This window comes from Anomalospiza imberbis, chromosome 21 (assembly GCF_031753505.1).
Source record: "Anomalospiza imberbis isolate Cuckoo-Finch-1a 21T00152 chromosome 21, ASM3175350v1, whole genome shotgun sequence".
NCBI lineage: Eukaryota > Metazoa > Chordata > Aves > Passeriformes > Viduidae > Anomalospiza > Anomalospiza imberbis.
The window spans coordinates 1,966,432-1,988,406 of NC_089701.1; the positions used below are offsets into that span (position 1 = coordinate 1,966,432).

The following is a 21,975-nucleotide window of genomic DNA, read 5'->3' on the forward strand; positions in this document are numbered from 1 at the left end:
CTGCTGGGCTTTAGCAGAGAACTCAGCACCCAGGGCTGACCTGCGTGTCACCCACTGCTGTCACCCTGCCCTTAAACCTTCCTAAACCCAGAGCCCTCAGAATTTATGGCAAGGAACTTGAATTCCTTATTTTGAAGGCAAAAGTTTCTGTGCCCTATCAGTGGGGTCCAGTCAGCCCAAAACCCTGATCTGGACAGGTCTGAGGATGCCCTGACTTGTTCACACACAGAATTCATGGCTCTGAGTCCAGGCTGCCTCTGAGACAGCAGCTTCAGGGATTTCATTTCAGTTTCCCAGACTTCTTTCATAAAGAAGTGAACTGAAGTTTTCAAAATTTAAACTTAAAAAAAAAAAAAAAAAAAAAAAAAAACCTTTAACTAACCAAACAAGAAGCAGTTTTGGCTCGGCCGACAGAGAGGAGTGGTGAGTATCAGCTTAATTTCTAATTTCTAATTTGCATGAGACCAATGAACTGCAGACAGACCATGAAGAAACTGAATAAAAATCAGACTACAACCCCAATTTCCCTGTCATATGCAATCCCTCTGTCCCTGAAGAACTGTCATATTCCTCCTGAAGTCCGAGGGAAAAGGAGGAAAGGAAAATCTGTACAAAAGATCTCTTTTCTAACCCAAGAGAAACAGTGTTTCTGTCATCTGCCGGTGCTCCCGGACACTCTCAGTGTGTGCCCGCCTGCCTTGCAGACTCCGGCCCGGCGCACCCTGAGCCTGGAAGATTTCCAGGCTTTTTGCCTCGAGGTTCCCAGGGATACATCAGCTCACAAGCAGAGCAGGGAGGAAGGTAATTTCCTTTGTGTGAGGGTAACTTAACTTTCAATTCAGCTGTACCCACACCAAAATCTTCAGTGACTTTTTTGTTTGAAGACTTACAAAGGAAAGTTTCATACACACAATTAAAGTGAACTAGTTCTGTTTAGTATTTTAATGGCACACGATGATTGTTTTAAGAGTGCACATAGGCAAAGTAATTTACTTACTACCTGAGGTAGAATGCAGCAGCTTCTTGAGAGCCTTGCAACAAAATGGTTCATAGACTGGGAATCAAAATGAGAACGAGCATTTACTTTAAATTTAGGAAGAGAATTCACTGCTCTCCATTTATAGAATGGTGTCATAGCTACCACAACACTATGGATTACTCTTGCTGTGTGTATGGGGACGAAATCGAAATGTAAATGAAAAGCAGTCATTACACATATTATAGATATTTAATGATATTAAGGAGCAGAAAAAGCAGTGCCATATGAAAAAGCAAGAGGAAGAATGTACATGTGAATAATGAAATATTAAAAAAGTGTTCAGGTGGTCTCCTGGAAGTTAAACCAGGACATGAATTCTTTCAGCATGACTGTTCCCTCCATGCAGACTGTGCCTGTTGTGTACTGTCATTATGGTCATTATACACTATGGCAGGGCCAGAGATGCTAAGGAGGATCAATGCCCCATTGTTTTGGGATCTGCATCACCCCCAATTAAGAGGTGACTCCTCGTGCACGGCACTCCCGATCTAAGGAAGTGCAGAGTATTGCACACACTGCAATAATGAAGCTCCCAAGCCCATTCCATGACAGGAGAAGTGAAGCCCTGAGAGATTTACTCAGCATCACGTGGGAAGGCTGGGGCAGAGTGAGGCAGAACCCTGCACCCCTTATCCTTGCCCAAAGAGTAAATGGAGCTCCCCACTCCTGAGACAACTCTCTCAGGATGAAGAAGTATTAAACATAATTATCTTTTTTTCCTACAGTATCTTTTGTCCACCAGAGCACAGACACTTCTGCATATTTGCTTCTGCAAATACTTGTTCAGTTTAATGAACTTAAAAACATAAACTTCCTCTTTTTCACTCAGGTAAAAAAAAAATCCAAGGAATGTGACCAGTATTAAGTGGGGAAGTCAGTTATTTACTTCCAATAAATAATGTCCTGATTTTAAGAAAGAGTCATAATGTATTTTTAAAATGTGAATAAAAGAATTTCTCAGATATCACTATCCAAAAAGGAACTAAGGGGAACAACACCTCCAATTCCCAACAAGCTGAGTTTTGGATCACATTTAAATTTCTGCAGCTCCTTGGCGGTGGGAATTCACAACAGGCTGGTTCCAAAGAGGCCAAGAGGAGGAGGCCAAAGCTGCTCTGTGTGTTCCACGGGGGAGCAGAGGGAAGGGTCTGGGCACGCAGAGCCGGCGTGTCTGAGAGCCCCGGAGACGTTTCCTGCGCCCACCGTGAGCTCCGGGAACGGGGGAGAAACACCGAGCCTGACTCAGAGCACGGCACATTTCCTGTCCACTTCCCAGCACAACAATGGAGCTAAAGAACATCAGCTTCTCACATCAGCTTTCAGCAGCTGGGGAGACCAACACAAAATCACTTCACTGGCTCTGCTGACACAGAACACCCCACTCAGGTACACTGGGTTATGACCTGACTGCTAATGATGCTAATAAAATTTACAAAGTCAAAAATCCATCTAAAGACTTGTGCTAAATTTCCACAGACCTAACAAAGCAATTACACACATGGAGTCCAATGCAATGCAAGAAGAAACTTCTACCAGAATCAAACATCCTGTGCCTCAGAGCAGCCTGCTCCTTTCAACAGGAGGAAAAACCCAGGAGTGTGAAGTCTCCACCGTACAGCAAAATTTCTAAACTAAGAAGAAAATTCTTGTACAAATCCCTAAATCAAACAAAGCCCCTCAGACGTAACTGGGAGCTGCACAACACTTCCCAGCACTGTGTGTCTTCCACGCCGAGCTGCTGGCAGGAAATATTTGTTTAAGCAGGACTATTCTTCCCAAATATCCCTCATTACTAAAATAAAATGTTAGAAGTGATTCACTGAGTGATTAACAGAGTAACTTCAACTCTGGGTTTCCCAGAATCCCCCATTTCCTTCTCCAAGACAAAACTGGGGCAGTTCTCTGCTGTGATCCTGGAGGGGTTCGAAAGGCACCTCAAAATCTCACTGGGTCCAACCTTCAGTGGGAAGCAAACCCAGATGATGATCTTTACCTTCCCATCTGCACAGTTAAATAAACAAAACTCACATCACCTCTAGGTTAAGAATCTAATTATTAGATATAATAACAAATTACTGCAATAAACTACAAAATCTGGATTGATCTTGATCAAAATATTCATATAACAAAAGAAATTAACCCCTAAAAATATTTTTACATTGTATTTCAGCAGTAAACTTGCTGTTGTGTTGCTGCAGAGAAGGAGTTGATAACAGTCTGGCATCACTGCCTTTCTGTGCCAGATTTATGGGTTATTATTAGCAGAAGGCTCAGCTATTTATCGTGAGTTCTGTTACAGTGGCTTTCCAATGTGGTGTGCTAAAGGGTCAGGGAAGAAACCATGAACCTTTCAGAAAGCTCCTGCAGGGCATCACTCTCCTTGCCTGCGTGGAAGCCGAGTCTGTTCCAACCCAAGGTGGGGAGAAGAGAAGGTTTTCCAGGTGCTGCAGAGCCCAGGAACTCCTGTGCACACAGAGAACTTCTCCCAGCGGCAGGAATGCCGTTGGCTCCAGGGAAGCAGCCGCTCCCCTCCCCTCCCGATGCCATCTGGACACCTGAGGCTTCCCCTCAGCAAGAATCAGCTCTTGGGGTGTTTAATCTCATGACAACATCCACTGACAGCAGCATCTCTGCTGGCAAGTGAAATGAAAGATTAACTTGATTACACATGCTACGTAAAACTTATTTCCTGATTAATTAATAGATTAGGCACTTCCAATTCATGTTTAAATGCCTGATAATGATCTCATGCTCATATAACAAATCACTGATTTATATACACACAATCTAAACTTCATTTTTCATGTGACAGATTATTTTCTTCCTTTCCTTGCCACATAATTTGCAAACTCCACTGCAAATATAGTTGCTCGTTTCACTTGCTTTTTGGCATCAGATGACTCATCCAAGGAATATTTTGGCAAGAACGATCTTTAGCCATCTTCCTTATCAGGCTGACATGACAGAGTAGCACAGAAAACACCCTCTGTTTTAAAAGAATTCCCTGTTAACAAGTTGAAAAATGAAAATGTGGCTATTGTTTTTAAAGAGGGCTTTACAAAAGTGACTGGAAATCCTGCAATCAGTTTTTAAATACCATTGTGAGGGCGGCTTATTTAAATTTACGTTTTTCCTTCTGGCACAACAACACAGGGCTGCCTTGAGAGATGTTATTGTCCAAGTGCAGCTGATTGCAAAATGTGGAGAGCCTCCTTGAAACAACAGAAATATGAACAACACTCCAAGAGCAAAGCAAGGGCTGGGATGTTTTGAAGTGTGGAAGTTTTGAAGCGTGGAAGCTCAGGGCACCAACACCTCCAGAGCCTGAGCTCTCGTGAGCCAGGATCCAGTGCTGGGAACTCTCACCCTGCTGGGTCCTCACCAGCCCTGAGCAGGGACCTGGGTGATGATCTGATAAAGGACACTCCAAATAAAAATAACAGAAAATATCTAGCGAGACACAGTGCCCGATAATGCTCCTGTATTACAGCATCAGCTCAAACTGTTTTTTTTTTCTGCTTCTCTTCCTACTTTTTTGTACAGATCTTCCACTCAAAAGTGTATGGAATCTATATGATCCCATTCCACTAATACCTCTGTTACACTTTTAGAGAGAAAAAGCTACCAGAATTTATATCCTTTATTCTTCTAATATACTCATTTTTCCTGGACGAACAAGTCTAACATCACATCCACACAGCAGCAGCCTTAGACGAGCTGGCTTGCAGGGCCTGTACAATTCATTGGTCAAATTGCCACACTGATGCAAAGAAGGCAACGTTTGTCTGTTTGGTGTTTTATCTAAGACAGTAGGGTGGCCTCAAAGCGATTCTGGGAGGAGACACAAAGAGCAGCTTCTTATTGGTACAGCTCATGCTTGGTGATGAATGGCATTGCAGGAATCAACCTTCCACGTCCTTCTTCTCCACCCTAAAACACAACTTGGTTGCTGACCCTCCCAACGGGGACATCTGAGGTGAACTCTGTGAAAAGAGAACAACACCAGGCAGAGCAGAGCACGCCCAGCACTGAGGATGGGGCATCATGTGCACTGTGCAGACATTCCTTGGGTTTTCATCAGGGAAGAAAATGCAAACACCTGCTGGAAGTCCGAATGCAGGATTTCAAAACAAATGCTATAAGGAATGAGGAGTTCAGTGGGACTTTGATATAGAATACCAGCGAGTGTGCAGCCCCTAAACAATGCACAGGTATCCATACACGGATCTAGAACTATTTCTAGATCTATTTATCTCAGGGCAGCACCACCCCCGCCCGCACTGCACAGCTCCCACCAGCCCCGGCAGGATGCAGCCTCACAGCTCAAACTACACAGTCAGTCTTTGCTAATCTTGGCCTAACTCAAAACTCTACTTATCTTTTCCTTTCTAAATCATCCCCAGGACAAGACTAGAATCTCTTTTGAAATGTAAAGGTTCTATAATAAAATTTAGAAAGCACATATGGTACAAATATCAAGCGTGAACATCTCTTCCCATCTTGTACGTTTCAAAGCCTGTGCAAACAGCACTTTTCCCTGGTTTTGATCATGCAGCCAAAATGAGTCATCTGTGAACAATTATGGCTCTGGCAGGGGCCTGACTGTTGGAGAATGAAAGGAAACACTTTATTATTGAAATGATCAGTATGCCAAGCTGAGAGGCGACTGCAGAGAATGTTAAGAGTCCTTTATGCTCCTTCAGCCAGCAAAACTGAAAGCAGAGGATGCAGCACTCCCCTCTCAGACACCTGAGAACACCCGAGTTGAGAATGGGCAATGCAAAGCACGAGGAAATGGGAGCTGTGGAGATGAGCAAGGGAATATATGGCAGGAAAAGAAACACAACCTTAAAGCAGGAGGCCTGGCTTAAAAAAGTGTTGGTTATTCCTGGCTTAGTTCTCCCAGGGGAGTCGTGAACGTATTAAAGGAACACACAGTCAGAGGCCTCTGTGCTGAAATCCGAAACTATTAAAGGACATTTGTTGTGAGTTCGGGACTGGCTGAGTTTAACAGGCTCTTCTGAAAGGGGATGAATGGAATTCCCCTCGAGGAGAAAAAAAAGCAACCAAACAATTTAGTAGGAACACGGATCTCCCTATGTGCAGCCCATTTCAGCAGTGATGCTGCTGTGTCTGGGTTTGCTGCTGGCAGACACTAGGTAGGATCCCCCTGGAATTCCAAGGGTAACTCGGGATCCAAGCTGCTCACTGAGGGCTGGGCAGGATATTGGTTTGATGGACTTGGCAAATGAGACGAGCAGGAGATGACTTTAAAATTGGACTATGAACAAGCAGTGTATGAGCGAGTAATTCTTGTCCTCTTTTCCATGAGCAGCTTGCAGAGGGAGGGGGAACAATGTGATGATCACCACCCAGAGCCTACAGACTATTTAAAGACCATGAGGGTTGACAGGATGACAAGGGAGACTCATGTACACAGAACTGCTAATGGAAGGTGTAGCGGGGAGATCAGGGAACAATCTGAGAAAAGCACATTTTGCACTCTGAAATTCAGGTCCAACTCCCAACAGAAGAGATGCTGGAGGAATTTGAGATCAATATTCTGACAGCAGGACTTCTCAGGTCTGAACATTAGCTGACAAATACTTCTTGCTGTTTCTGAAACCCTGAGGTTTGACAACCTTTGGAACAGATTATCCCTCCATCACCAGGGTTTGGGCAGGGCGGATCCAAAACGAAGTGCCCTGGCAGGCCTGGAGCCCAGGCTGAGCTCACCAGTATAGGGGATTTGTGCTGGCCAGGGCTAAAGGGAACTTCCCTGTGGTCCTGAGCAGGGCAGGGAATGTTTACAGGCGTGGTATTTGTCTTTACAGGAATCAGCCTTGGAAAATGTGGGATTCTGACTTCAGAGTCCCACAGAGACCAGGAACCCCACACTTACTGTGTCAGGGCAAGCAAGAGGCTGCAGATTCCTGTTACTGAGGGGGTTTTGGAGGGCCTCGTTTAGCTCTCTATAAAAAGGCACTTTTGCTCCTAACAGAACTCATCAAGGCAGGGCTGCAAACTTCCTCCAGATCTCCTCCAAACGACACAGCCTGGCAAGCAGGGACACACCTGAGGTGGTAAAACACTTAGCAACAATGCTGAAAACAGACACCAGGAATTGGAATTTCCCAAAATGCTCATTCTTTGCAATTTCAGGAAGTAGCCCATGGTTACCTTCACACAGTAAGTGGCAATCCTACATGGAAGGCGCCTTGTTTCAGTCAGGAGCAGCCTGGAATGTCATCTTGGCAGCAACTGGAGTGCTCTTTTTGTTTGGGTCATGTCACTCATAAACTTCCTTCCATAACACACTGAGCTGGGTATAAACCCACATAATACAGGGTATTGTGGAGCTTTTCCCAGCTGTGGCCAGGCTGTGCTTTGCACACATGCACTGTACACCTCTCTGCAATTTGGTTTGACCTTTCTGAGCATTCCTAGGTCACAAACAACCCCTCAGTGTCCATCACTGCATTGGCTATTGCAACAGAAATGAGACCGTTTCAATTTAAACCATATAAAACCGAGACAATGTCAGTGGTCTCAGAAAAACATTTATTAAACACGCCGAGGAACCCGGGAGAAGGGAGGGAGCTTTTCCAGCTGAAAACACCAGAAACGCCAGTGCTGTGTCAGCACGTTGAAGCCTAAGGAAAACTGCTCTGTTCTGGACACAGCCCTGCTGCAAATCCAGCTGCTCACAGGGAATTCCTTCTCAAGGAAGTGCCCGGGAAGTGCCCAAGGTGTGAACTCTGCTGTGGCCAGCGCTGGTTCCGATGCTCCCTCATTTCAGCACCGGCCTGGGCTGTATCCCTGCAGGGCTGTATCCCGGCAGGGCTGTACCCGGGCAGGGCTGTCTCTGGCAGGGCTGTCCCTGGCAGGGCTGTACCCGGGCAGGGCTGTCCCTGGCAGGGCTGTATCCCGGGCAGGGCTGTCCCTGGCAGGGCTGTCTCTGGCAGGGCTGTCCCTGGCAGGACTGTACCCGGGCAGGGCTGTATCCCTGGCAGGGCTGTCCCTGGCAGGGCTGTCCCTGGCAGGACTGTACCCGGGCAGGGCTGTATCCCTGGCAGGGCTGTACCCGGGCAGGACTGTACCCGGGCAGGGCTGTCCCTGGCAGGGCTGTATCCCGGCAGGGCTGTATCCCGGGCAGGGCTGTCCCTGGCAGGGCTGTATCCCGGGCAGGGCTGTATCCCGGGCAGGGCTGTCCCTGGCAGGGCTGTACCCGGGCAGGGCTGTATCCCGGGCAGAGCTGTATCCCGGGCAGGGCTGTTCCCGGGCAGGGCTGTCCCTGGCAGGGCTGTCCCTGGCAGGGCTGTACCCGGCAGGGCTGTCCCTAGCAGGGCTGTATCGCGGGCAGGGCTGTACCCGGGCAGGGCTGTCTCTGGCAGGGCTGTATCCCGGCAGGGCTGTCTCTGGCAGGGCTGTATCCCGGGCAGGGCTGTACCCGGGCAGGGCTGTCTCTGGCCGGGCTGTCCCTGGCAGGGCTGTCCCTGGCAGGGCTGTATCCCGGGCAGGGCTGTATCGCGGGCAGGGCTGTACCCGGGTAGGGCTGTACCCGGGCAGGGCTGTCCCTGGCAGGGCTGTCCCTGGCAGGGCTGTCCCTGGCAGGGCTGTCCCTGTCCCGGGGCAGGCGGGGACCGCGGGTGCAGCGGCTCCGCTCCGCACGGCTCTGCTGCCGCCCGCAGGCCGGAGGGCGCCGGCTCCGCCCGGGATCGCTGCCACATCCCCGGGACGGGGTTAGCGCTCCCTCCCAAGAGCGGGCTTCCTCTTAAAAATCCCTTTCTACGGAACTTAGGAAACATGTTCCCTGCTTTTTTCCCTGCCCAAACGCTAAAGAACATTAAATAGAATAACATCCCATTTAGTGAAGTTTGTTACTCTAAGCTTCATTATTTCCAACCTAAAAAACCCTAACAGACCACAAATCCTTGTGTTTTGAACTAATAATCAAATGAGGAATAGTCCAGGTGAGACCATGACAAGTCAGCTGAGGAGTAAAGTCTGGCAATGCAGCAGAGTTAAACATGGGTAGGTTTTATTTCTAGTGACACACCGAGGAACAGTTCCAAACTCGTGGTGCTGTATCCCAGGTAAGTTCACCCAGATTTCACATACGAAGAGGTCAAGTGGGTTTTTTGGACTTGTATTGCATTTTCTATTTTGTGCACGAAAAGGGAGTCAAATACATAAGATGCTGACAAGTCTGAGGGCAAATTAGCAAAACTCTTACACCTTAATTCCAAGAATATGACTGAAGGCAATCTAAACAGCCCAGGTTTCATTGCTTCCATCTGCAACAGCACACAGGCCTGGGGACATTCCCAAACTTTCACCCAAATCACTTCCTGGCCATCACAAAGATTTTACAGCCCTGCCTGGGAACCTTCCCAGCTTTCCCAACCTGCTTTTTTCCATGTCATACTAAAAAGCATATGTGGATTTAATAATTGCTAATCCAATGACTGCATTACTTTACTGCATACAACTGAGCTAAACGTGCCAGCATCAACTGATCCCAGAGCCCTGGACAAAACTGCACGTCTGGAATAGGTTCTGCTTTCAGAAACACCTGGGATGCAGCCAACAACCACTGTGGAACACAGCCTGTGCCCAGCAAGGAATGTGACTCCCAGGTGGGAACTGAGGATCAGAGAGCTGAGGTGTCCAGCCAGTCTGAGGCACAGCAGCACTCGGAGCAGACTTTAGGGAATCTTTTCCCTATGAAAAGGGATCAGAGAAGCATTGAAGAACAGGAGTTATTGCAGTGCACTCCCAGACCTTGGTTTGGACACAAGAAGAATCAAGGACTTGCTTGGTGATTTGTGACCATCAGATGAAGCAGCTTCCCCTCCCTCTCAAGCCCACTGTGACGTGATGGCCATTCCCAGTGAATTTTCCCCTCTCCCATGGAAGAGGCCCCAAGCTGAAGCACACAGAGGATTTTGGTACAGCGGCCTCATCCCAAGCAATGCTGTCACTCGCTGTCCCCTGTGAAGTGCTCTGACCCACGGGCCCAGCTTTGCTCTCCAAATGCCCAGAGCACCTCCAGCCCGTGGAAGCATGATGAAGAACATCCCACCAGGAGCACGGGAGAGGAGGTGGAGGAAGCTCCTGGCTATCTGCCAAGCCTCACCACTCTGCTTTTTTCATTTTTAGTTTCTGCTCTTTGCTGCAAAGTTTCTACTTATGCTCTGGTTTCCATGGCAACTGCATTTCTTGCCTTTCTTCTCTAGCACTAAATTTTTTATTTGATTTCCCTTCCTCCCAAGACATGACTCTCTTTTCCTTTTTGTAAAAAGGGAATTAAGTGTTGTCTTCTCTTTGGTTGTTGGTATTTTTAAAGGAGGCAGGAGAGACTTTCACTCAGCCACAGAATCTGTCTAGAACAGCAGCAGAGATTTAATCTCCCAAGGAAGAATGTCAGGGGATTCCCTCACAGAAAAGCCATTTACTGTAATCATCTTAACAAGATTATGACATGTAAGAGTTCCAGGTACTGTGGAACCCAGCATTTTTTTAAAATTGCTCATTTTTATGAGACCAGACCAGGCCATTTTTTATCTACAACTAAACATTTTAATTTCTTTTAAAGCATTACTTGTGACTCTTGAGCAGACTCAGGAGAGTAGTTTAATATTGGAAGTGCACTAGAAATGTGGTCTTCAGTTCCACACTGTAGGAGAACGCAAACTTTTCACTGCCAGTGTTCTCACCTGGCTGGGAGAGAGGTGTTGGGGTGAAGCTGAAGGACCCCTCTGTCCCCTGCCATGGCCAATCCCCCACAGCAGTGCCCTGCACACCCTCACACCAAGCACACAGAGACACAACCCTCACAACTCACAGAGCTTAAGCTAATTGATTTGTCTTGCCCTTGTCATGCTGGGACTGAATCTGACAACCTGAATTCATTTGAGAAGGAAAAAATTCGTCAGAATAGCAAATCTGGACTAGATCTACTAATTTGGTTTTTCTAAGCTTTAGCTTCATCGTAAACACAATTTACATGCTGCAAAGCCCTGAAATAATACAGGTTTTCATGTCAGTTCACTATGAAAGAGTCTCTCCACATCTAAATTCTCCAGCACATTCAGGCCATAAACTGACCCTCCTGTACAATTGTAGATTACCAGGTTTCCAGTCTTTATCTCTGCCTGGTGGGATTTCACAGTAAATTCTTTCAAGACTGAATAAATAAAAGAAGCAAAACCACAGCATTTGGCTCACAAGGCAACACAAACAAACCTGTCCATGGGTGCTATCTTGTTTGCAGCACATGTGCACAGATTTACATGTAGGATTGAGGCTTAGTGCTCTGTTTGTTTTGATTTTTCATTATTCTGTGCCCCAGGCATAAGGTAAATTGTATAAAGACTGAACTTGGAACAACTTTAAGAGTGAGCTGATCATCTTACATCATTTTATTAATCTAAATTTCCAATTTTTAAGATTCTTACTACTCAGAAGAAATAAGGGAAATGGGTCAGAAGCGAGGAGCCCAGTCTATCATACTTGGTTCACGTTTCTCTCCTGCTCTTGAATTCCCTCCTCCAAGGAATATCTAGGTCAGGAATTCAAAGGATCTTATAGAAATCTGGCAATGTTCAGTGTGTTTGCCAGCCAAGCTATTTGAATTGTCAGATATTAAATATATGTGCTAGGCTCTGTACTGTAAAATCCCATTACAACTTACACTGTACATGAACTCCCCATGGATTGGCTTCACTGCAGGCCAGGTCCCCTACTTCAAGTCAGGGTCAGGAGGAAAGTTTTAGACATCTGAGCACAGCCTCCCTGCTTTCTTCCCTCGGAGCTCCCAGGATTAGGGATTCAAAGAGCTGCTTTAGGCGTAGTCCCCTAAATCGCAGCCATAATGCAGCTTTTATGTGGCCACGGACAGGCTTCGTGTCTGCACTGTTTCAATTCCCAGAGTGGGGATTGATTCAGGCAGACAGCAGCTTACTCAGCTCTCTCAGCTGCTGTGCTGAGGCGAGAACATCCAGCAGCCCCTTGCTCATCCTCGCTTGATTTAATGATTTGCTGGCCAGACTACAGAGAGCGGCTCAGGAACTCCTACCCAGCGTGCCATGATTTGTGGGTTGCTGTTGCTCATCTGTAATTGCAACGAGAAAGGCTCATCAATCATCCCAGCTCTCCAGCAGAACGTTGGGAGATACAGCAATGGGGAGCTTTCAACCTGGCCTATCTCTCTGAAAACATTCTAATCCTGCAAATCAAGATCTGGATGCTGTCCTGGTGCCAGGACGAGAGCAGCTCCTTTCTGATCCCAAGGGGCACAACCATCCCTCAGTGAAAAGAAGCAATATTCCTCCCCTGAGAGCAGGGACAAGAGGAGGCTGGGAATAAAATCTGCTAATCTTCACTGCTGCACTCATTAACACCAAACTCTCATGTCACAGCATCAAAACATTTTTCTCCAGCTCTCTTGGAGCCCCTTAAGGCACTGGAAGAAGCTCTAAGATCTCCCTGGAGCCTTTGGTCCAAGCTGAAGAGCCCCAAGCTTGTCATCCTGTCTCCAGAGCAGTGGCTCATCCTTCAGCATTGTCCAGAACGACAGTCTGCCACGAGTGCCCCTCTCACATTCCCTGTGTCTGAGCTACCTGAGCACCATTGCAAATGTTTCCTCTCCTCTGTGAAGCACAAGCTGAAAATCATCATCACTTAGTCCTCAGTGGCACAAGAGAACCCCTGTAGGTAAACCCAAGACTGAATGGGGATTCCTGGGAGGCTCCAGATCTCTACAATCCTTATCACCCTCCTTATTGCTCAGTCAGATTTGAAAACTCTTTTTCCAACAGCCCTGTGAGCAACACACCTTCCCAGTAACGTCCAGATTCGAACCGCTCGCATTCATTTCCTGCAGTCTAATAGAACACAATCTTAACACGATTTATTGAGACAATTAAAATTTAGAAAACAAGCTTCTCCGTGCTCCATAAAGCACAGCAAATTTATTTGCTGCAGTCAGTAAAAGTCTGCTGCCTAAAGCTGTGCAGTAACTCAGCAGGGCCTGGCCAGGGACTGCAGGACCCTCAAAGCTGGGTTGGGATAATCAATTAGAGCTGGGTCTGCACCAGGGCTGCTGCAGGGACCCCGCAGCTCCCAGGCCCTTCCACACCTGGAGAAGCAGAAAAAAGGTTCAGAAAAGAAAAGCTTTGGAGGGCTTGTGGTTGGTCTGTGTTCAGCTGCCATGCCTACCAGGCTTACCAATAATTGAGACCAGTTTTGAAGCTGTACATTTGTACTATCCAGTATTTCAAGTTCCCTTAACCAAAGACAAAGTAGAATGGATTTTTCATCCACCAAAAAAAAAAAAACCTCCCTAATTTGGAATTATGGGAATCATTCCAAATGCGTAGGAAGGCTGCAAGCATTAGGATACACCACACTCAAACCCCAATACATACATTTATTCAATGAAATCACTTAATTTGAAACAGATCACCAAAAAGCCAGCTTGCATTTAGACTGCCTCAAAGAAGAGATGTCACGCTAGAGATTTTCCCAGTTACTTATAAAATAATCAGTTCTTTAAAGTTATCTGGTTTGAGAGGTAATTATTAAGTGAATTTAGAATATAATTGCTCTGAACAATGATAAACTTGCATTTTACCCTGAGTAAGCATGACAGGCAGGTGATAAATTGCAAAAGTAATGCTACATCAGTTTAACTTCCTGCCGAGTCACCCTGAGCTGCTCCAGCCTTGCACAAAATAGCCCCTGCTTTCATTACTAATAAAACACAGAATTAATTACTCAAAATAAAAGAGGCCTTGAAAATGTGCCCAGACACTGAACCATGCTGGCTTTTGCATTCTTTTTCCCTTTCTTTTTTCTCCTATAAATGAACATCAACCCATTCCTAGTTATTTCTTCAAAGCCAACTGCACCACATGAGGTTTTGTTCCAGGTCTCTTCCATTCCCAAGTGGATGCTCAGGACCTGCACACACAGCAGACTCTCCAGTCACCATACTCCTCTCAAAATACTTCAACTGATGGCTGACTGCACCACAAATTTCATTTCTCTGACTGGATTATGATAAAAAATAGCTCAGTATGGAAATTCACTCAAGCAGTGGAAATACTTTAGACCGGGATCCAAATCTTTCAAATGTCTTGTGCTGGACTGGAATTCTCCAGGGACTTCCAGGCAATTCTGCTCCAGCTTGAACAAGAAGAATCCCTGGCTTGTTATTATTAACAGCCAGGAATCTTTATTTCCCTACTCTCCTGTAAGAAGGATTCCAGTTTCTCCCACAATCTCATCATTATAGAACATGCAGGTTTAGAGCTGTGCCTGTTTTCATCTCAGCAGTTCTCCAGGAATTTGCTTAAAGATGGAACATCACCCAAAGTTTCCAGGAGATTTTAGCTCCTGTCCCATTTGTGTCACTCCCCACATGCTGACACGGGGCTCTGGCAGTGGGTGACCTGCATCCTCCTCCCTCAAAGCGACCTTGTCACGAGCAGGACCAGGAAAAAGCCATAAAACTTCTTCAGAGAAACACAAACACAAGGTTCCCACCAATTCCTAACCAGAGCATTTAAAAACTCTTGGGCACCCGTCCAGCCCTTCTGGCAGCTCTGTGCTCATGGAGGAAGAGAACGTGGGAGAAAGAATCCAACCGGCACAAGGAGCCTGAGCGGCCAAACAGCTGCACGAGGAGCCCAGCACGGGCTCTGCAGGGTTCATTCTGCAGCCCAGCACGGGCTCTGCAGGGTTCATTCTGCAGCCCAGCACGGGCTCTGCAGGGTTCATTCTGCAGCCCAGCACGGGCTCTGCAGGGTTCATTCTGCAGCCCAGCACGGGCTCTGCAGGGTTCATTCTGCAGCCCAGCACGGGCTCTGCAGGGTTCATTCTGCAGCCCAGCACGGGCTCTGCAGGGTTCATTCTGCAGCCCAGCACAGGCTCTGCAGGGTTCATTCTGCAGCCCAGCACGGGCTCTGCAGGGTTCATTCTGCAGCCCAGCATGGGCTCTGCAGGGTTCATTCTGCAGCCCAGCACGGGCTCTGCAGGGTTCATTCTGCAGCCCAGCACAAGGCTGAGCACAGCCTGGGGCCTCACTGTCTGTGGCAAAGTCTCTGCTCAGCCTGGGGCACCTCCTCTCACCTGGCTGACCTTGAGTCCTGGCTTTATCTGCAGAGACAAAACTCTTCCTCCCTTCCTGGAGCGCCTAGCTGGGGATGGACCCTCCAAAGGAGAGGCCTTGGAGGTTTTCTGATTGTCAGAGACGGTGTGGAAGGTGCTTCATGGGCCTCCCAGGGTTCCCCTGCAACACCTCCTGATGTAAGAACATCTCTGCTTCTGCTGAGCGACTGCAAAGTCACTTTTCAAGTTCTCTGAGGCGAAGAGCGACACATAAGGAAGGCAGGATTTAGAGTGTGGGCTGAATCTCATGTGAGAAGATTCTGACTGCAGAGGTAAAGTATTGGCTAAATTTTATAATGATGGAGTTAATTTTGTTGCTAAGAAAAGCAAAGGCACGATGAGGACTGGCTCCAGAGATTACACAGTGTGTGGTCTCTGCACTTGAAGAGCTCTGCACAGCACTGATTCATGTTACATCAATTACTTTAACAAAGTTAGATTCAGAATAATATTTATAAAGCTGAGATCCACAGACCTTTTTGCAATCACCTGGGTACAATCACCTTATTCACAAAACTGGCTATAAATTATGCTAATCAGTGAAACACTCAGGAGATGAAGAGAAGTTTCTTGTGTAATTTTAAATGGATTCCTATAAAAAAATCAGGAATATATAAAATTACACAGTTTCAGTGTGCATTTCTATTTGAATCTTGGGTGTCAGCAATATAAAAGTTAAAGCACTATGATCAGGAAATTTAAAATATATCATTTTTATTGTGGGGCCCCTTCGATGGCTCCATGATGATTAAATATAATACTGGGAGGTTTTGGTGGACACAGATGTCATCTTAAACACCAATCCTGACCACTCCAGTGAAGCCTAAATGAAATGGTAATTTTGTTCTCAAGACAATCCTGTCTCTGACTCAGTCCCTCTGTTTTATTTTATCATTATCTTAATAATAAACCCTTTCCTTTGTGGTTTTGATAACATAAAAAGTCAAACAACACAGTGAGATACAGCTTTCTCTTCATGTTCTTGGGGGGGGGGGGGCAATTAAAAAAATATTTAACTTCAGCCTACCACTAATGTATATTTCAATTAATGGCAAACTCCTGTGCATTATTCAGGTGAGACTGCACCTGCTGAGCATCTGGCACTCCTTGAAGGTCATCAGCAGTAGAATGACCTTTGTAAAGTGCGTGGCTCCTCCTGGAGCCACATCCCTGGGATGGAAGAGCAGAGGCACTGACACTCCCGAGGGAGGGTCCTGCCAGGACCAGGAGTGTTCCCTGGTCACCGAGAGCTGCCAGGTGTGTCTGCCTGCAGAGCTGCATCTCCACCTGTCCAACAACACGGGACCTTCTCTGGCTCCTGAGCAGCCAAGGAAGTCGGGAAAGCACAGCCAGGGAGGTCACCGCCTGTGAAGTGATTCCCATCTTTCAGCTCAGGCACAAAAAAGGCACGTGTTTTTAAACAAATCCCTGGATTTGAGGTGAAGCACAGGAAATCCCGTATTAGGTGCGACATCTGGCAGCCCTTCCTTAGGGCTGGATGCTGGGAAGTGAGGAGGATAAATGGCTCCCTAAAGCCAGACTGGGCTGTGGGCACGGGCTGCCCTGTTAGCTGGGCCACTGCTCTTCTCCAGCTGCCTCTGCCTTTTCCAGGATCAAAGGAAGTATCCCAGGCCTGCATCCATGCTGCCTGCCTGGCTCACAGAGGACACCTTCTCCACACTTTTTGCCCAGGTTTCTCTTTACTCAGGTCAGACTTTTCCCCTTTCCCTGCTCTGCTCTCCCATTACTGCTCACAGCTCACCACCAGGTACAGACACAGGTGACTCTTCACCTGACTTTGATGATGTCTCAAGTTCAGATTCCATGGAATTAAAATCCCCAAACAGAGGTTACAACTTACAGAAGTTCTAACTCAAACCGAACGGTCCTTTTGTAGGACTCACACCCTTTGCAGCCCACTCCTGATGCCTGCAACGCAGCCCTAAGGGCTTGAAACCATTAAGGAATGTCCTTGTGTGTGGATTCTTCCTCATTTCCATAAGGTTATTTGCAGACACATTAAACTGTGCTGCTACTTGGGACACAAAATCCATTAAGAGGAGTGATGTGCTAAAATTAACTACGTATTTGTTTTCTCTTCAGTTTCTATAGAACACGAGGAGAGATGCAGATGGTTAACAGCACTGAGATTATAGTGATAGCTGTAAAATTTGATGACTGTTATCAAAAGCATCGTATGGCTTATGAGAGCAAGTAGCAATTAAAAAAAAAAAAAAAAAAAACCAAGCAAAAACCACAAAACTTCCAAGCTTACCGTGGACAGGGAACAGGAATAGCAAAACAGGGTTAAAGCCAGTTTCATACTAAAGGATTTATTAAAAATAAGAAGATCACTACTTCAAACCTTGACAGACACAGGTTATCTTGAGCAGTTTGGATGTAAATGAAATAGAGATGCTGTGAATGAGCCTGAATCACTGACAAAGAGAGATTTAAACCTGGGGTGGGAATTTTACTGCTCAGGAAAGCAAGGCAGGGATCAGCTGCGCAGATCTGAGACAAAGGCCAAGCAATTGCTCCAGGATCTCCAACTGGCACTCCAGACAGAGCACTCTTTCCCCGTGGCTAGAAAAATGCTGTACGGCACCTTGTCACAGGCAGGGAGATGCCTGACAAAATAAGCTGAATCACTCATTTCCTCCAGTTCCAACCAGAACAAGACTTTGTTCCACCTCTCTGGATGAAATATTAATCCAGCCCGTAAGAGAATGATACCCACAACCTTCCATCAGAGACCTCTCTGTTCAGACTCCTCTGTGGAGAATTACCTTTGCTCTTTCCCCAGCTGCAAAAGCTCTTGTATTCCTGTTTCCCCCTCCCTCTTCTGAGCTGCCATGACTGGAACTCCAGATTTTCCAAAGTTACAATGATTTATTGAAACCAGTACTACTTAGTGAGAGCTCTGGCAAGCAGAAGCTGTGCTAATGCACCCAGCAATCCACAGAGCAAGATAAAATCTCCCAAGAACATTTTCAAGTGGTAAAAGAAGAAACAACAAGGGAAGGGTTGGAAGTTTCCAATGTTCCCTGAAACATGGAAGATCGTGAACAGAGAAATTAATATCTTTTCTCTTAAGGTGTATATCTGCTCATTCACTGGAGGAAAATCAGGGATTGACTCATTAGAAATCAGGACAGACAAAAGGACAGGACACACTGTTCCTTGGCTTGGCCTCCAGAGAACACATCCAAAGCATCTGAAAGAGCCATCTCTTAACCCTTAAGCATTACAGTGCTCTCAAAATATCCATGTTACATCTACTGGGACACAAGTTTTTTACAGCAGGAGAAAGTTTCTTACAATCCATTGGGGAATATGTTTCTCTGTGTTGGTTTTTAATTTATATTTAATCTCTATCCAACACCAAAATATGTACATATGTAATTAGCTTAAAATATTCAAGAACATTTCTTGATGAGGGATCCATTTGCAAGGAAAATGATAGTAAGAACCAGAACTGAACTGATTTACTGAGAAAGCACCAATATTTTCAAAACAGAGCTTAAAAAAATCCACCAAGTTGCTCTTAGATGGCTCAAATGTCTGAGGTCAAGAAGTCAGGCAGCATTTTCCAAAGGCACATAAAACAACAGCAATCTCAAAAGGTCCTTTAAACCTTTATGACCAAAAATACTAAAATAAGACACCAATTCTCAAACCTTGACTTTACTCCAGAGGTTCAGTTCTTCCACACTGTCCTTAAGCCATTTAATTTCAGCTCTGTTAGATGGGGCTGCAGAAGGAAGTTTAGTACAAGCCTCATCCCAGCTGCCATTATTCTTTGCCTTTAGTTCTCTGCTCCTAAATTAAAAATTACAATCTCAGAACTAGGGAGTATGAAATCGGGGTTTGAGCATTCAAAAGCCGCTCACAAAATTGCCATGAAGCTGTGGCTACACTTTTTCCAAGACTAAATTCCCAAGAGGTACTGGAGTCCCTGCTCCAGACTCTCTGTACCGTTCCCAGAATGACATTCTGGGTCAGGGATCTAAGGACAGGCCACCCCAGGGCAGGCTGCTGGCAGTTTCCTGTGATGAAAGAGAAGACGTGGGCTGCAATTCCTTGAGAGAAGGAAGGACTTCCGAAATTTCCATGAGGAAATTCTAAATCAACCATCCTTTTGCTGATTTTCACTTCCACAGCTGCTCTGCAAAATGGTTTCACATAGTCTGAACCAGAAACCAGGAATTCTCTGGTCTCCTGTGCATGCCACTGGATTGTCCCAGTTTTTCTGAAGTCCTTCTCTCCCCATCAATGCTCCTCTTCTGTTAAAAAACTGGTTTCTGTGCTTCATCTGACCTACATGGAGGCAAAATACCAATTTTTTATCTTGATTTTCTTATCTTTATTTTTAAAATGTTGATAGTCTACTGGCAAGCACCAGGAGCAATGACATCATAACAGGAGGCGGCATCTATTCCAAGGAGCTCAGAGCCAGCAAAAATACTCCCAAAATCACAAAAATAGTTCCTATTACATTTTACTCCTTGGCAAAGGACTATTAGATTATATAAAAGGCAAGGCTAGCACAGATACAGGCAGAGAACTTCATGGTAGAGCCTCATCACTCTGGGTCTGCAAACTGGAAACCTCAATTCTAGGTAGGTCAGACTTATGTTAAGCTGAAGTTCACTTGAAATGTCCTGATTTAGACTCCAGGCACTGAGTATGGCAGAAGGAGCCCCATTCTTTGTGAATTAAGTGAGACTGAACTACCAGAGAAAGTCTGGCAACCAAGTCAGACAAGAGAGTTGTGGTGGAGGAGAAGAGGAAAGGAATCCATGTGGATTTCTGAAATTAGGCTGTAAATATACAATGATGTTGCACTGCCACAGTTGCCACTTTAGCAAAATAAAGTACTTTCTTTTACCGACAATGAGAATTTTCAAGGAAACAAAAATCCTGGTCTGCTGAAAAACCTGTGCTGTGATTTTCCAGACTCCAAAACACATGCCAGTTGGATTGTGCTCTCCACAGCAAAATGACACAATGTCCTCCAACAATTTATAATTGGGAAGAAGGGCAAAGAAAGGGAAATGGGCAAGGAGGAAGACTGTGGAGCAAGAAGAATGGCAAAGGACTAATGGGGAACACAGGAGATGCTGTGCCACTGCAATACCATGAGAAAAACTCCCTGTGTGTGACCCGGGACAAGGCACTTCTAACTCAGCTCCCCTTCAGAAGAAGAGGATAAAAGCAGCACATTTAAGCTGGCATGAAATTATCTGGATTAGAGAGGGACAAACACTGCAGCACTGCCGTGCTGATCATCAGCCACAGGCAGGCAAACAAAAAGTGCTTTGCAGCTACACAGGATGTCGTTAAAAGGAAATATTGACCAGTGCTAAGTTGTGGAGGGGTTTGGGAGGGATCCAGCAGGAACCCTCTGCAGAAGGGTTATAACCAGGAAACTCTACCCTTGCAAAAATATTTATCACAGACAGGCCAGTGAACCAAGGAACTGCTGTTGGATGAAGTATGAAAAGCAAAAAATAAACACACTTTTCCAACCAGCTGGTGTTTGATCTGAGCATGCATATGGACATCCCACGGAACTACAGAGCTCTGATTCCACATCCCATATTCTGTTGGTCACCCTGCCAGTGGCTGAGAGACCTTCTGGAGCCAGGTCGGGAACGGAAGAGATCCTCTGGAGTTCAGAGGTCAGGATTTCACTCCTCATTATAATCATCACCCACTGGCCCAATGACAGGCTGGGAAATCTATGACTGACAATATAACTCCAGCAAAAAAGACCTAAGTGAGCAATTGTTGTTGTTATTAATGAGAAATAGCTTTTCTGTCCCCAAAATGTGATTTTACTGGAAAAATCCCGCTTGGACTGGTGCACGCAAGACCTTTCAAAGGTTTTTGAGCATCCGTAAGAGGAGTGGCACACGTGGCACTGTGAGACCTTAACCCACATGTCCCATGTCCCCAGCAAGCACCTCCAGCTAATGGGCTGTCCTGGTGCTGCAGCTTGGTGTCATCCAGGCATTCCTTCACAGAATCATGGAATATCCTGAGCTGGAAGGGACCCACAAGATCATCAAAGCCCAACTCTTAGTTCCTTCTGTAACTTGCCACAATTTTCCTAATTACAGCAAAGTAAGTTTTTTCTTCACTAAAGGAGTTGCTTTTGATGATCTGGCAGAGGGCCAGGAAAATGACTAAGTGAAAAGACGCCTCACTGTCAGTGCAACAGCTCCTTGCTGTACTCTGGAGCATTTGCTCCACAGCCTGGGTGTAAGGAAGCACAGTGGGAGCACGACCTTCTCTTGTTTATCCGAAGCTGACTGGATACAAAAGGTTTAGGTCAGATCAAGCATCAGTTACATAAATCTACTGTTCCCTTAATTACAGGTACTGAACATTTGCCTTGCAGTACAGATCAGTACATACAACTCACACACTTGCTGCACAGTTACCATTAACATATCAACACAAAAGAAGCTAAAAATCAGATATTTGTCAAAAATAAATTACAACGAGTCTTCAGCAAAGTCTTAGAACTATTTTTCGCAGATTTCCCCCTTGAACAGACCACAGTAAAAGCAATAATGTGGCTCACTGTGAGGAGGGACAAGGTTTTACAAACCATTAATATTTCTTGCCCTCCCTTTGCTAACTTTGCCTTGTGTACATAGAAGAGTCTGACTGAAATGGAACCTGCAGAAAAAAAATTATACCCATATTTTAGAGGTCACATGCAAGAGTTCAGGATGTGCTAACAGGGAGAG

The 21,975-nt window shown here is 45.9% G+C and overlaps 1 protein-coding gene across 3 annotated transcripts in view; it reads right to left on the reverse strand.

The window, feature by feature from the left end:
- DAB2IP (DAB2 interacting protein) overlaps positions 1-21,975 on the reverse strand; it is a 161,994-nt gene that overhangs the window by 132,096 nt on the left and 7,923 nt on the right. The gene's annotated exons all lie outside the window — the stretch shown is intronic.